Source organism: Phyllobates terribilis, unplaced genomic scaffold (genome assembly GCF_046119375.1).
Source record: "Phyllobates terribilis strain yellow unplaced genomic scaffold, ASM4611937v1 Scaffold_57__1_contigs__length_8443340, whole genome shotgun sequence".
Lineage (NCBI taxonomy): Eukaryota > Metazoa > Chordata > Amphibia > Anura > Dendrobatidae > Phyllobates > Phyllobates terribilis.
This window is the reverse complement of record NW_027362817.1, coordinates 1,498,037-1,509,641: the sequence shown is the minus strand read 5'-3', so window position 1 is coordinate 1,509,641 and position 11,605 is coordinate 1,498,037.

Below are 11,605 nucleotides of genomic sequence, written 5' to 3'. Positions count from 1 at the left end.
GTGCAATTCTGAAATTTTTTGCTTTTTCCTGCTCCTCTTAGCATGATAAAGAAGATTCAAAGAGAGTGAGATGCCAGCTCTTTTCATTCAGTCAGTAGCTTCAAACATTTCTGGTATATGAATAACATGATGTTTTTCAATGTCAAAAATCAATGACTAATGTGAATGCACAAACAGTAATTTCTCCGCATTGCAAGGTGCAATTCTGAAATTTTTTGCTTTTTCCTGCTCCTCTTAGCATAATAAAGAAGATTCAAAGAGAGTGAGATGCCAGCTCCTTTCATTCAGTCAGTAGCTTCAAATATTTCTGGACGTTTTTCAATGGCAAAAATCAATGAATATTGTAAATGCACAAACAGTAATTCCTCCGCATTGCAAGGTGCAATTCTGAAATTTTTTGCTTTTTCCTGCTCCTCTTAGCTTCATAAAGAAGATTCAAATAGAGTGAGATGCCAGCTCTTTTCATTCAGTCAGTAGCTTCAAACATTTCTGGACGTTTTTCAATGGCAAAAATCAATGAATAATGTGAATGTGCAAACATTGATTTCTCCGCATTGCAATGTGCAATTCTGAAATTTTTTGCTTTTTCCTGCTCCACTTAGCATGATAAAGAAGATTCAAAGAGAGTGAGATGCCAGCTCTTTTCATTCAGTCAGTAGCTTCAAACTTTTCTGGACGTTTTTCAATGGCAAAAATCAATGAATAATGTGAATGCACAAACATTGATTTCTCCACATTGCAATGTGCAATTCTGAAATTTTTTGCTTTTTCCTGCTCCTCTTAGCATGATAAAGAAGATTCAAAGAGAGTGAGATGCTTGCTCTTTTTATTCAGTCAGTAGCTTCAAACATTTCTGGACGTTTTTCAATGGCAAAAATCAATGAATAATGTGAATGCACAAACATTGATTTCTCCTCATTGCAATGTGCAATTCTGAAATTTTTTGGTTTTTCCTGCTCCTCTTAGCATGATACAGAAGATTAAAAGAGAGTGAGATGCCAGCTCTTTTCATTCAGTCAGTAGCTTCAAACATTTCTGGATGTTTTTCAATGGCAAAAATCAATGAATAATGTGAATGCACAAACATTGATTTCTCCGCATTGCAATGTGCAATTCTGAAATTTTTTGCTTTTTCCTGCTCCTCTTAGCATGGTAAAGAAGATTTAAAGAGAGTGAGATGCCAGCTCCTTTCATTCAGTCAGTAGCTTCAAATATTTCTGGACGTTTTTCAATGGTAAAAATCAATGAATACTCTAAATGCACAAACAGTAATTTCTCCGCATTGCAAGGTGCAATTCTGAAATTTTTTGCTTTTTCCTGCTCCTCTTAGCATCATAAAGAAGATTCAAAGAGAGTGAGATGCCAGCTCTTTTCATTCAGTCAGTAGCTTCAAACATTTCTGGACGTTTTTCAATGGCAAAAATCAATGAATAATGTGAATGTACAAACATTGATTTCTCCGCATTGCAATGTGGAATTCTGAAATTTTTTGCTTTTTCCTGCTCCACTTAGCATGATAAAGAAGATTCAAAGAGAGGGAGATGCCAGCTCTTTTCATTCAGTCAGTAGCTTCAAACTTTTCTGGACGTTTTTCAATGGCAAAAATCAATGAATAATGTGAATGCACAAACATTGATTTCTCCGCATTGCAATGTGCAATTCTGAAATTTTTTGCTTTTTCCTGCTCCTCTTAGCATGATAAAGAAGATTCAAAGAGAGTGAGATGCCAGCTCTTTTCATTCAGTCAGTAGCTTCAAACATTTCTGGACGTTTTTCAATGGCAAAAATCAATGAATAATGTGAATGCACAAACATTGATTTCTCCGCATTGCAATGTGCAATTCTGAAATTTTTTGCTTTTTCCTCCTCCTCTTAGCATGATAAAGAAGATTCAAAGAGAGTGAGATGCCTGCTCTTTTCATTCAGTCAGTAGCTTCAAACATTTCTGGACGTTTTTCAATGGCAAAAATCAATGAATAATGTGAATGCACAAACATTGATTTCTCCTCATTGCAATGTGCAATTCTGAATTTTTTTGCTTTTTCCTGCTCCTCTTAGCATGATACAGAAGATTAAAAGAGAGTGAGATGCCAGCTCTTTTCATTCAGTGAGTAGCTTCAAACATTTCTGGACGTTTTTCAATGGCAAAAATCAATTAATATTGTGAATGCACAAACATTGATTTCTCCGCATTGCAATGTGCAATTCTGAAATTTTTTGCTTTTTCATGCTCCTCTTAGCATGATAAAGAAGATTCAAAGAGAGTGCGATGCCAGCTCCTTTCATTCAGTCAGTAGCTTCAAACATTTCTGGAATATGAATAACATGATGTTTTTCAATGGCAAAAATCAATGAAAAATGTCAATATACAAACAATAATTTCTCCGCATTGCAAGGTGCAATTCTGAAATTTTTTGCTTTTTCCTGCTCCTCTTAGCATGATAAAGAAGATTCACAGATAGTGAGATGCCAGCTCCTTTCATTCAGTCAGTAGCTTCAAACATTTCTGGCCTTTTTTCAATGGCAAAAATCAATGAATAATGTGAATGCACAAACAGTAATTTCTCCGCATTGCAAGGTGCAATTTTGAAATTTTTTGCTTTTTCCTGCTCCTCTTAGCATGTTAAAGAAGATTCAAAGAGAGTGAGATGCCAGCTCCTTTCATTCAGTCAGTAGCTTCAAACATTTCTGGCCTTTTTTCAATGGAAAAATCAATGAATAATGTGAATGCACAAACAGTAATTTCTCCGCATTGCAAGGTGCAATTCTGAAATTTTTTCTTTTTCCTGCTCCTCTTAGCATGATAAAGAAGATTCAAAGAGAGTGAGATGCCAGCTCCTTTCATTCAGTCAGTAGCTTCAAACATTTCTGGTATATGAATAACATGATGGTTTTCAATGGCAAAATCAATGAATAATGTGAATGCACAAACAGTAATTTCTCCGCATTGCAAGGTGCAATTCTGAAATTTTTTGCTTTTTCCTGCTCCTCTTAGCATGATAAAGAAAATTCAAAGAGAGTGAGATGCCAGCTCTTTTCATTCAGTCAGTAGCTTCAAACATTTCTGGTATATGAATAACATGATGTTTTTCAATGTCAAAAATCAATGACTAATGTGAATGCACAAACAGTAATTTCTCCGCATTGCAAGGTGCAATTCTGAAATTTTTTGCTTTTTCCTGCTCCTCTTAGCATGATAAAGAAGATTCAAAGAGAGTGAGATGTCAGCTCCTTTCATTCAGTCAGTAGCTTCAAATATTTCTGGACGTTTTTCAATGGCAAAAATCAATGAATATTGTAAATGCACAAACAGTAATTCCTCCGCATTGCAAGGTGCAATTCTGAAATTTTTTGCTTTTTCCTGCTCCTCTTAGCATCATAAAGAAGATTCAAAGAGAGTGAGATGCTAGCTCTTTTCATTCAGTCAGTAGCTTCAAACATTTCTGGACGTTTTTCAATGGCAAAAATCAATGAATAATGTGAATGTGCAAACATTGATTTCTCCGCATTTCAATGTGCAATTCTGAAATTTTTTGCTTTTTCCTGCTCCACTTAGCATGATAAAGAAGATTCAAAGAGAGTGAGATGCCAGCTCTTTTCATTCAGTCAGTAGCTTCAAACTTTTCTGGACGTTTTTCAATGGCAAAAATCAATGAATAATGTGAATGCACAAACATTGATTTCTCCGCATTGCAATGTGCAATTCTGAAATTTTTTGCTTTTTCCTTCTCCTCTTAGCATGATAAAGAAGATTCAAAGAGAGTGAGATGCCAGCTCTTTTCATTCAGTCAGTAGCTTCAAACATTTCTGGACGTTTTTCAAAGGCAAAAATCAATGAATAATGTGAATGCACAAACATTGAATTCTCCGCATTGCAATGTGCAATTCTGAAATTTTTTGCTTTTTCCTGCTCCTCTTAGCATGATAAAGAAGATTCAAAGAGAGTGAGATGCCTGCTCTTTTCATTCAGTCAGTAGCTTCAAACATTTCTGGACGTTTTTCAATGGCAAAAATCAATGAATAATGTGAATGAACAAACATTGATTTCTCCTCATTGCAATGTGCAATTCTGAAATTTTTTGCTTTTTCCTTCTCCTCTTAGCATGATAAAGAAGATTCAAAGAGAGTGAGATGCCAGCTCTTTTCATTCAGTCAGTAGCTTCAAACATTTCTGGACGTTTTTCAAAGGCAAAAATCAATGAATAATGTGAATGCACAAACATTGATTTCTCCGCATTGCAATGTGCAATTCTGAAATTTTTTGCTTTTTCCTGCTCCTCTTAGCATGATAAAGAAGATTCAAAGAGAGTGAGATGCCTGCTCTTTTCATTCAGTCAGTAGCTTCAAACATTTCTGGACGTTTTTCAATGGCAAAAATCAATGAATAATGTGAATGAACAAACATTGATTTCTCCTCATTGCAATGTGCAATTCTGAAATTTTTTGCTTTTTCCTGCTCCTCTTAGCATGATACAGAAGATTAAAAGAGAGTGAGATGCCAGCTCTTTTCATTCAGTCAGTAGCTTCAAACATTTCTGGCCTTTTTTCAATGGCAAAAATCAATGAATAATGTGAATGCACAAACAGTAATTTCTCCGCATTGCAAGGTGCAATTTTGAAATTTTTTGCTTTTTCCTGCTCCTCTTAGCATGATAAAGAAGATTCAAAGTGAGTGAGATGCCAGCTTCTTTCATTCAGTCAGTAGCTTCAAACATTTCTGGACGTTTTTCAATGGCAAAAATCAATGAATAATGTGAATGCACTAACAGTAATTTCTCCGCATTGCAAGGTGCAATTCTGAAATTTTTTGCTTTTTTGAGCTCCTCTTAGCATGATAAAGAAGATTCAAAGAGAGTGAGATGCCAGCTCCTTTCATTCAGTCAGTAGCTTCAAATATTTCTGGACGTTTTTCAATTGTAAAAATCAATGAATACTGTAAATGCACAAACAGTAATTTCTCCGCATTGCAAGGTGCAATTCTGAAATTTTTTGCTTTTTCCTGCTCCTCTTAGCATCATAAAGAAGATTCAAAGAGAGTGAGATGCCAGCTCTTTTCATTCAGTCAGTAGCTTCAAACATTTCTGGACGTTTTTCAATGGCAAAAATCAATGAATAATGTGAATGTACAAACATTGATTTCTCCGCATTGCAATGTGGAATTCTGAAATTTTTTGCTTTTTCCTGCTCCACTTAGCATGATAAAGAAGATTCAAAGAGAGGGAGATGCCAGCTCTTTTCATTCAGTCAGTAGCTTCAAACTTTTCTGGACGTTTTTCAATGGCAAAAATCAATGAATAATGTGAATGCACAAACATTGATTTCTCCGCATTGCAATGTGCAATTCTGCAATTTTTTGCTTTTTCCTGCTCCTCTTAGCATGATAAAGAAGATTCAAAGAGAGTGAGATGCCAGCTCTTTTCATTCAGTCAGTAGCTTCAAACATTTCTGGACGTTTTTCAATGGCAAAAATCAATGAATAATGTGAATGCACAAACGTTGATTTCTCCGCATTGCAATGTGCAATTCTGAAATTTTTTGCTTTTTCCTCCTCCTCTTAGCATGATAAAGAAGATTCAAAGAGAGTGAGATGCCTGCTCTTTTCATTCAGTCAGTAGCTTCAAACATTTCTGGACGTTTTTCAATGGCAAAAATCAATGAATAATGTGAATGCACAAACATTGATTTCTCCTCATTGCAATGTGCAATTCTGAATTTTTTTGCATTTTCCTGCTCCTCTTAGCATGATACAGAAGATTAAAAGAGAGTGAGATGCCAGCTCTTTTCATTCAGTCAGTAGCTTCAAACATTTCTGGACGTTTTTCAATGGCAAAAATCAATTAATATTGTGAATGCACAAACATTGATTTCTCCGCATTGCAATGTGCAATTCTGAAATTTTTTGCTTTTTCCTGCTCCTCTTAGCATGATAAAGAAGATTCACAGATAGTGAGATGCCAGCTCCTTTCATTCAGTCAGTAGCTTCAAACATTTCTGGAATATGAATAACATGATGTTTTTCAATGGCAAAAATCAATGAAAAATGTCAATATACAAACAATAATTTCTCCGCATTGCAAGGTGCAATTCTGAAATTTTTTGCTTTTTCCTGCTCCTCTTAGCATGATAAAGAAGATTCACAGATAGTGAGATGCCAGCTCCTTTCATTCAGTCAGTAGCTTCAAACATTTCTGGCCTTTTTTCAATGGCAAAAATCAATGAATAATGTGAATGCACAAACAGTAATTTCTCCGCATTGCAAGGTGCAATTTTGAAATTTTTTGCTTTTTCCTGCTCCTCTTAGCATGTTAAAGAAGATTCAAAGATAGTGAGATGCCAGCTCCTTTCATTCAGTCAGTAGCTTCAAACATTTCTGGCCTTTTTTCAATGGAAAAATCAATGAATAATGTGAATGCACAAACAGTAATTTCTCCGCATTGCAAGGTGCAATTCTGAAATTTTTTCTTTTTCCTGCTCCTCTTAGCATGATAAAGAAGATTCAAAGAGAGTGAGATGCCAGCTCCTTTCATTCAGTCAGTAGCTTCAAACTTTTCTGGTATATGAATAACATGATGGTCTTCAATGGCAAAATCAATGAATAATGTGAATGCACAAACAGTAATTTCTCCGCATTGCAAGGTGCAATTCTGAAATTTTTTGCTTTTTCCTGCTCCTCTTAGCATGATAAAGAAGATTCAAAGAGAGTGAGATGCCAGCTCTTTTCATTCAGTCAGTAGCTTCAAACATTTCTGGTATATGGATAACATGATGTTTTTCAATGTCAAAAACAATGACTAATGTGAATGCACAAACAGTAATTTCTCCGCATTGCAAGGTGCATTTCTGAAATTTTTTGCTTTTTCCTGCTCCTCTTAGCATAATAAAGAAGATTCAAAGAGAGTGAGATGCCAGCTCCTTTCATTCAGTCAGTAGCTTCAAATATTTCTGGACGTTTTTCAATGGCAAAAATCAATGAATATTGTAAATGCACAAACAGTAATTCCTCCGCATTGCAAGGTGCAATTCTGAAATTTTTTGCTTTTTCCTGCTCCTCTTAGCATCATAAAGAAGATTCAAAGAGAGTGAGATGCTAGCTCTTTTCATTCAGTCAGTAGCTTCAAACATTTCTGGACGTTTTTCAATGGCAAAAATCAATGAATAATGTGAATGTGCAAACATTGATTTCTCCGCATTGCAATGTGCAATTCTGAAATTTTTTGCTTTTTCCTGCTCCACTTAGCATGATAAAGAAGATTCAAAGAGAGTGAGATGCCAGCTCTTTTCATTCAGTCAGTAGCTTCAAACTTTTCTGGACGTTTTTCAATGGCAAAAATCAATGAATAATGTGAATGCACAAACATTGATTTCTCCGCATTGCAATGTGCAATTCTGAAATTTTTTGCTTTTTCCTTCTCCTCTTAGCATGATAAAGAAGATTCAAAGAGAGTGAGATGCCAGCTCTTTTCATTCAGTCAGTAGCTTCAAACATTTCTGGACGTTTTTCAAAGGCAAAAATCAATGAATAATGTGAATGCACAAACATTGATTTCTCCGCATTGCAATGTGCAATTCTGAAATTTTTTGCTTTTTCCTGCTCCTCTTAGCATGATAAAGAAGATTCAAAGAGAGTGAGATGCCTGCTCTTTTCATTCAGTCAGTAGCTTCAAACATTTCTGGACGTTTTTCAATGGCAAAAATCAATGAATAATGTGAATGAACAAACATTGATTTCTCCTCATTGCAATGTGCAATTCTGAAATTTTTTGCTTTTTCCTGCTCCTCTTAGCATGATACAGAAGATTAAAAGAGAGTGAGATGCCAGCTCTTTTCATTCAGTCAGTAGCTTCAAACATTTCTGGCCTTTTTTCAATGGCAAAAATCAATGAATAATGTGAATGCACAAACAGTAATTTCTCCGCATTGCAAGGTGCAATTTTGAAATTTTTTGCTTTTTCCTGCTCCTCTTAGCATGATAAAGAAGATTCAAAGAGAGTGAGATGCCAGCTCCTTTCATTCAGTCAGTAGCTTCAAACATTTCTGGACGTTTTTCAATGGCAAAAATCAATGAATAATGTGAATGCACTAACAGTAATTTCTCCGCATTGCAAGGTGCAATTCTGAAATTTTTTGCTTTTTTGAGCTCCTCTTAGCATGATAAAGAAGATTCAAAGAGAGTGAGATGCCAGCTCCTTTCATTCAGTCAGTAGCTTCAAACATTTCTGGTATATGAATAACATGATGATTTTCAATGGCAAAAATCAATGAATAATGTGATTGCACAAACAGTAATTTCTCCGCATTGCAAGGTGCAATTCTGAAATTTTTTGCTTTTTCCTGCTCCTCTTAGCATGATAAAGAAGATTCAAAGAGAGTGAGATGCTTGCTCTTTTTATTCAGTCAGTAGCTTCAAACATTTCTGGACGTTTTTCAATGGCAAAAATCAATGAATAATGTGAATGCACAAACATTGATTTCTCCGCATTGCAATGTGCAATTCTGAAATTTTTTGCTTTTTCCTGCTCCTCTTAGCATGATAAAGAAGATTTAAAGAGAGTGAGATGCCAGCTCCTTTCATTCAGTCAGTAGCTTCAAACATTTCTGGAATATGAATAACATGATGTTTTTCAATGTCAAAAATCAATGACTAATGTGAATGCACAAACAGTAATTTCTCCGCATTGCAAGGTGCAATTCTGAAATTTTTTGCTTTTTCCTGCTCCTCTTAGCATGATAAAGAAGATTCAAAGAGAGTGAGATGCCAGCTCCTTTCATTCAGTCAGTAGCTTCAAATATTTCTGGACGTTTTTCAATGGTAAAAATCAATGAATACTGTAAATGCACAAACAGTAATTTCTCCGCATTGCAAGGTGCAATTCTGAAATTTTTTGCTTTTTCCTGCTCCTCTTAGCATCATAAAGAAGATTCAAAGAGAGTGAGATGCCAGCTCTTTTCATTCAGTCAGTAGCTTCAAACTTTTCTGGACGTTTTTCAATGGCAAAAATCAATGAATAATGTGAATGCACAAACATTGATTTCTCCGCATTGCAATGTGCAATTCTGAAATTTTTTGCTTTTTCCTGCTCCTCTTAGCATGATAAAGAAGATTCAAAGAGAGTGAGATGCCTGCTCTTTTCATTCAGTCAGTAGCTTCAAACATTTCTGGACGTTTTTCAATGGCAAAAATTAATGAATAATGTGAATGCACAAACATTGATTTCTCCTCATTGCAATGTGCAATTCTGAATTTTTTTGCTTTTTCCTGCTCCTCTTAGCATGATACAGAAGATTAAAAGAGAGTGAGATGCCAGCTCTTTTCATTCAGTCAGTAGCTTCAAACATTTCTGGACGTTTTTCAATGGCAAAAATCAATTAATATTGTGAATGCACAAACATTGATTTCTCCGCATTGCAATGTGCAATTCTGAAATTTTTTGCTTTTTCCTGCTCCTCTTAGCATGATAAAGAAGATTCAAAGAGAGTGCGATGCCAGCTCCTTTCATTCAGTCAGTAGCTTCAAACATTTCTGGAATATGAATAACATGATGTTTTTCAATGGCAAAAATCAATGAAAAATGTCAATATACAAACAATAATTTCTCCGCATTGCAAGGTGCAATTCTGAAATTTTTTGCTTTTTCCTGCTCCTCTTAGCATGATAAAGAAGATTCACAGATAGTGAGATGCCAGCTCCTTTCATTCAGTCAGTAGCTTCAAACATTTCTGGCCTTTTTTCAATGGCAAAAATCAATGAATAATGTGAATGCACAAACAGTAATTTCTCCGCATTGCAAGGTGCAATTTTGAACTTTTTTGCTTTTTCCTGCTCCTCTTAGCATGATAAAGAAGATTCAAAGAGAGTGAGATGCCAGCTCCTTTCATTCAGTCAGTAGCTTCAAACATTTCTGGACGTTTTTCAATGGAAAAATCAATGAATAATGTGAATGCACAAACAGTAATTTCTCCGCATTGCAAGGTGCAATTCTGAAATTTTTTCTTTTTCCTGCTCCTCTTAGCATGATAAAGAAGATTCAAAGAGAGTGAGATGCCAGCTCCTTTCATTCAGTCAGTAGCTTCAAACATTTCTGGTATATGAATAACATGATGGTTTTCAATGGCAAAAATCAATGAATAATGTGAATGCACAAACAGTAATTTCTCCGCATTGCAAGGTGCAATTCTGAAATTTTTTGCTTTTTCCTGCTCCTCTTAGCATGATAAAGAAGATTCAAAGAGAGTGAGATGCCAGCTCTTTTCATTCAGTCAGTAGCTTCAAACATTTCTGGTATATGAATAACATGATGTTTTTCAATGTCAAAAATCAATGACTAATGTGAATGCACAAACAGTAATTTCTCCGCATTGCAAGGTGCAATTCTGAAATTTTTTGCTTTTTCCTGCTCCTCTTAGCATAATAAAGAAGATTCAAAGAGAGTGAGATGCCAGCTCCTTTCATTCAGTCAGTAGCTTCAAATATTTCTGGACGTTTTTCAATGGCAAAAATCAATGAATATTGTAAATGCACAAACAGTAATTCCTCCGCATTGCAAGGTGCAATTCTGAAATTTTTTGCTTTTTCCTGCTCCTCTTAGCATCATAAAGAAGATTCAAAGAGAGTGAGATGCTAGCTCTTTTCATTCAGTCAGTAGCTTCAAACATTTCTGGACGTTTTTCAATGGCAAAAATCAATGAATAATGTGAATGTGCAAACATTGATTTCTCCGCATTGCAATGTGCAATTCTGAAATTTTTTGCTTTTTCTTGCTCCACTTAGCATGATAAAGAAGATTCAAAGAGAGTGAGATGCCAGCTCTTTTCATTCAGTCAGTAGCTTCAAACTTTTCTGGACGTTTTTCAATGGCAAAAATCAATGAATAATGTGAATGCACAAACATTGATTTCTCCGCATTGCAATGTGCAATTCTGAAATTTTTTGCTTTTTCCTTCTCCTCTTAGCATGATAAAGAAGATTCAAAGAGAGTGAGATGCCAGCTCTTTTCATTCAGTCAGTAGCTTCAAACATTTCTGGACGTTTTTCAAAGGCAAAAATCAATGAATAATGTGAATGCACAAACATTGATTTCTCCGCATTGCAATGTGCAATTCTGAAATTTTTTGCTTTTTCCTGCTCCTCTTAGCATGATAAAGAAGATTCAAAGAGAGTGAGATGCCTGCTCTTTTCATTCAGTCAGTAGCTTCAAACATTTCTGGACGTTTTTCAATGGCAAAAATCAATGAATAATGTGAATGAACAAACATTGATTTCTCCTCCTTGCAATGTGCAATTCTGAAATTTTTTGCTTTTTCCTTCTCCTCTTAGCATGATAAAGAAGATTCAAAGAGAGTGAGATGCCAGCTCTTTTCATTCAGTCAGTAGCTTCAAACATTTCTGGACGTTTTTCAAAGGCAAAAATCAATGAATAATGTGAATGCACAAACATTGATTTCTCCGCATTGCAATGTGCAATTCTGAAATTTTTTGCTTTTTCCTGCTCCTCTTAGCATGATAAAGAAGATTCAAAGAGAGTGAGATGCCTGCTCTTTTCATTCAGTCAGTAGCTTCAAACATTTCTGGACGTTTTTCAATGGCAAAAATCAATGAATAATGTGA